General features: G+C 46.2%; 1 pseudogene; it reads left to right on the plus strand.

The window, feature by feature from the left end:
• The first annotated feature begins 3,508 nt into the window (after positions 1–3,508).
• Positions 3,509–4,431, plus strand: LOC118000389 (annotated as a pseudogene).
• Positions 4,432–4,934: the final 503 nt, after the last annotated feature.

A 4,934-nucleotide genomic window follows, 5' to 3' on the forward strand; every position in this document is an offset into this window, starting at 1 on the left:
AATACAACACACACACACACACACACACACACACACACACACGCCAGCACACTCGCGCCCCAAGAGTTTGAGCGCCTTTCTGCACGTGACCCTGTGTCTCTCCGTCTGTGTGTATGACACCAGTCTCACCGGTCCCTGTCCCTGGCTCACCCCACCCACAGAACCAGGAACCTGTTTGCTATTCCCCGCCTTTATTCACACCCCCTGAGACCATCACTCCAACCAGTTGCCTCTGACCTAGATTTTCTGCACTAATCACAAGCCTAACGAGATCTAACAAACACCCAGCTTAGCACAGCTGAGACCCTTGAGGTCAATTAGTACAACCCAGCTCAGCTCAGGAAATGAGAGATGGAGCCAGAAACTCTTGTACATGCCTCACCCCAGCCCCAGCCCAGCCCCGGCCCAACCCCGCCCTGGAAGCAGGCAGGGGGAGAATGCAAAAATTAGCAGAACCAGTTTAAAAATAGGATCTTGGAGAGTTAACAAATGTGCGGAAAACCGCATTAAGGTTGGAAAGAATACAGATTCCCAGCTCCTCCTGAGTTATCAGGAGGGTAGAGGTTGGTGCAGTGCTGGGAACGAGGCGCATAAGGCAGTTTTCTCTTTCTTAAGGGACAATATGGAGAAGAGTAACTCCTAAAAGAGTGGGTAGCACTAGAATCTTGATCTGCACCCCAGTCTCCAACTCTTAATCCCTCTTCCTCTTTGCTTCCTGCTTTGGACAAGTTGGGGTGGTCTCCCCTGTCTTTCCAGCTGGTTTGGAATAACTCTGAAATCACCTCCTTCTTTCAGAAATGCTAGATTCAGCCCCACTCTTGCTTTCCCTTCTTCCAGATAGTAAAACAATGAGAGCGAAGAGCCCCTTCTTCCCGAGAAACACAGAAAAGTGTAAAATAAAGGTGATCAGGTTTGGGTTAACAAAGTATTGTGACGACGCCCAATTACTGTCTTCTAGATGAAGGCTGAGAACAGCCAGGAGTGGTAGAATCGGTTGCTCGTGCAGCTTTCCCACAGGGCAGGAATGCAACACAACAGAAAGAAGATGGAGCAGGGCAATGTGGTCCTCAGTTTCCTGGGTTCCTTTCTGTAGGTGGCAAAGTAAGGCAGTAGAATGCTTCCCCGTCCTCCGTGCTCTGCGTGCAGGCAAGCTGTCCTAACCTCATCCCTAGCCCTGGGGGCTCTATTGAGGTGGGAAGGGAAAGAGAAGCCTAGCGAAGTGCTCTCTGCCCGAGTGGGGAGGGGGACTTGGAGCCCCGGCAGGAACAGAAGGTTTCTCTCCCCGCCAGCCTCCCCCCAGCTCTGGCTGCAGTGGGCTGCCCTCCGCTCACACCCTGCCCCATCCACAGTCCAAACTTACACAGCAACCAGGAACCGGGTGGGCAGGACAATTCACAAAAGCATCATGTCTATATGTGGATGACTCCCAAATTCACTTTCCAGGCCCCAGCCCGCCTCAGAGATCAAGGCACGCACAGCCACGTGCCCTTTTGACGTCTCTACTTCAGTGCCTAACAGGCGGCTTAAACTTAAATAAATGTGGAAAATCCTTAAATAATGGTCCTTGCTGAACCAGCCTCCTTCCATGCTCTTTTGCAATGTGAGTTTACTGGTCCTCTGCTCGAGAGGCGTTGCTCTTTCTCCAACTGCCATTTGCGTCTGGGTTTGCCTTGTAACTTGCTTTGACCAATAGAATGTGCCATTGTGTAGGTTCCAGAGTTTAGACCCTAAAAGGTCTTGCAGTTCCCTCACTGCATGTAAGAAGCCTGGGCTTCTTAAAATTCAGTTGCATATAAGAAGCTTGGACGAGCATTCTGAAGATGTGAGACCACGTGGGGAAGAGGTCTGGAAACCGCATAGAATCATCCCAACATCCAAGCCTCCACACAGACATGGCTAAACACAGCACACCACGCAAGACCCGAAGACCAACTGTCCGATCAAACCACAGAATTGTGAGAAATGAATAAATCGTTGTTGTCTTAAGCCACTAAGTTTGGGGGTGATTTGCAATTCAGCAGTAGATACTGAAACAGAAATCGGTACGTGGAAGACATCCATAATTAAAACCTAAAACACATGGCATTAGCACGGGGCCCAGGGAGCAGACAGAGGCAAAAAGGGCAGGCAGCAAGAAAACTATTAGTACAGCTGGATGAGCAGGGAGGAAATTGCTCTTGGACGCTCAGAGGAAAGGGTCATCTTTGCTATATAGCAGCGGAATAATTTATGAAACCGTCACCTGTGGTACTTGGAAAATAGAAAATGAACGTAATAAACTTGTTGGAGGTGGCTAAGGAGATTTCCAAGCAGAATGCTAACAATACCAATATGGAATCAGTCTGCAAGCAAAAGTTGAGGGAGAAATAAAAAAGAGAATGGAACAGTCTCCAGCCAGAAGAAACTGGAGAAACGGAAACCCCTGAGCACTGTTGGTAACAATGTAAAATGGTGCATCCACTATGGAAAACAATATGGTGGTTCCTCCAAAAAATAAAAACAGAATTACCACATGATCCAGCAATCCCACTCCCAGTATATACCCAAAAGAATCGAAAGCAAGATCTTGAAGAGATAGCTGCTCACCCACGTCTGTAACAGCATTATTCACAATGGGCCAGAGATGGAAGTAGTTCAATTGTCCATCAAAGGATGAATGGATAAACAAAATGTGCTATATACATATAATGAAATAGTATTCAGCCTTTAAAAGGAAGGAAGTCTGTCATATACTACAACGCGAATGAACCTTGAGGACATTTTATTTTATTTTATTTTATTTTTTAAGTAGGCTCCATACCCAGTGTGGAGCCCAACGCAAGAACCTTGAGGATATTTTGCTAAGTGAACTAAGCCAGACACACACACAAAAAACAAATACTGTATGATTCCACTTACATGAGGTATCTAAAGTAGTCAGATTCATAGAAACAGAAAGTAGAATGGTGGTTTCCAGGGGCTGGGGGGCAGAGGGAAATGGGGAGTTGTTTCATGGGTACAGAGTTTCTGTATTGCAAGATGAGAAAGTTCTAGAGCTGGGTGCCCAACATTGTGGATATGCTTAACACTACTGAGTTGCACACTTAAAAATGGATAAGATGATAAATTTTATTATAGGTCTTTAAGTCACAGTTAAATATGAAATGTTTTAAAGACACTTTAAAAATGTCATGATCCCTTGCCCAGTTCCTACATCTGAAATTGTTTTCAGACCTGAAATCCACTGAATGAAAATGTGGATGAGTCCCCAGGAGGAAGGACCCTACAGCAAGTATATATTGTAATAATTCCACCAGTCCTTCCGGCAAAGGGCCTTAACAGCCATTTACTTGGGCATCTGTGAACCAGAGGAGGGGGGTATCCAGTATGACATAGGGTCTGAAATGATCCTGATAGTCAGAGACCTGAAATTGTCATTGTGGACTGCTTGGTGGACTAGACTGATGGACTCCTGGCCCATCAAAATGGAGTCCTGGCTGAAGTCCATCTTAAGATGCTCCACGGGTCCATGGCCCCACCTGGTGGTCATTGCCCCATTCCTGTATGTGTAACTGGAGCTGATTTTGGCTTTTGGGAAAGTCCCTATGTTGGGTCATTGGTCTATGTGACAAGAGCTATATCACAGTGGGGAAGCTTCTGAAATTGTGCCTCTCTCCCCATTCTCACACCTCTAAAGCAATGTGGTAAATAAAAAACAATATCCCAAAACAAACTGATGGTTGCCAGAGAGGAGGAGAGTTAGAGGGATGGGCAAAAAGGGTGAAGGGGTATGTGGGGGGGGGGGGTAATAGGCTTCCAATTATGGAATAAGTCAGGGGGGTAAAAAGTACAGCACAGGGAATATAGTCAATGGTATCATAATAGTGTTGTATGGTGACAGATGGCAGCTCCCCTTGTGGTGAGCACAGCATACATACAGAGTTGTCCAATCACTATGTTGTATACTGAAACTCATGTAACATTGTGTCAACTACACTTCAGTTTAAAATACGAGCTCCACCATGGCCCCCATGGTGACTCCAAGCAGCCATCTGAGGAGGATCTGCTTCCGCAGGATTTCAGCTGCAACCTCTCAGCCAAGTCCCCCACGCTCTTCCTCGGGAGCGCCTTCATCGTGTCCACCATCCCCATCTAGTAGCACAGAAGAGGGAGGATGCTGTTGCCAAAGAAGTGACTTGCAAACTTTCTGAAGCTGATAACAGAAAGATGTCTCGAAAGGAAAAAGTTGAAAGAATCTGGTGGAAGAAGAGGGAAGTTGCTGACTATGAAGCTACAACATTTTCCATCTTCTATAACAACACCCGATTCCTGGGCTTGGTCATTGTCGCTTCCTTCTTTATATTGACGAACTTCAACCCCACAGTGAACTGTATTTTGTCCGTAAGTGTTTCATCAGGCCTCCTTGTCCTCCTGTCTACTGGCTCCAAGTAGACCGGACCAGCTCTGCATCTACGCGCGGCCCATGGAATGTGGAAAAGTAGCAGGGTGGTCAGGGTGAGAGACGCACAAGACATTTTGAAAAAACCAACAAAACGTAATTCAATATTTGTTTATTGGCTCTTTTTTGACAGACTGTTGAAATTAAATTAATTGAAAGGGGGAAAATAAATTTTAAAAATTATATATATATGTACATCCCACTTTGGAAGGAAGACAGAAATCAGCACCACCCTTAAGGGTCTCAAGGGGTAGTGGGCTCTATCATAACTCTGTTTAATCCTCCAGTCTGGTTCCTACAGAAAGTAGATGGACCCTAGAGAGTGACGGTAGACTACAGCCGGCTCAGTTCAGGCCCTGATTGCAGCCACCACACTGGGTGTGGGCTCATTGCTACAGCAGACAGACAGATATGCTTCAAATACATGACATGTGGCCATCGATGTAACATACACAAGCTTCTGTATCCCAATCAGGAAAGAGGATCAGAAGCATCA

This window comes from Mirounga leonina, unplaced genomic scaffold (genome assembly GCF_011800145.1).
Source record: "Mirounga leonina isolate KUSES-001 unplaced genomic scaffold, KU_Mleo_1.0 Mir_493, whole genome shotgun sequence".
NCBI lineage: Eukaryota > Metazoa > Chordata > Mammalia > Carnivora > Phocidae > Mirounga > Mirounga leonina.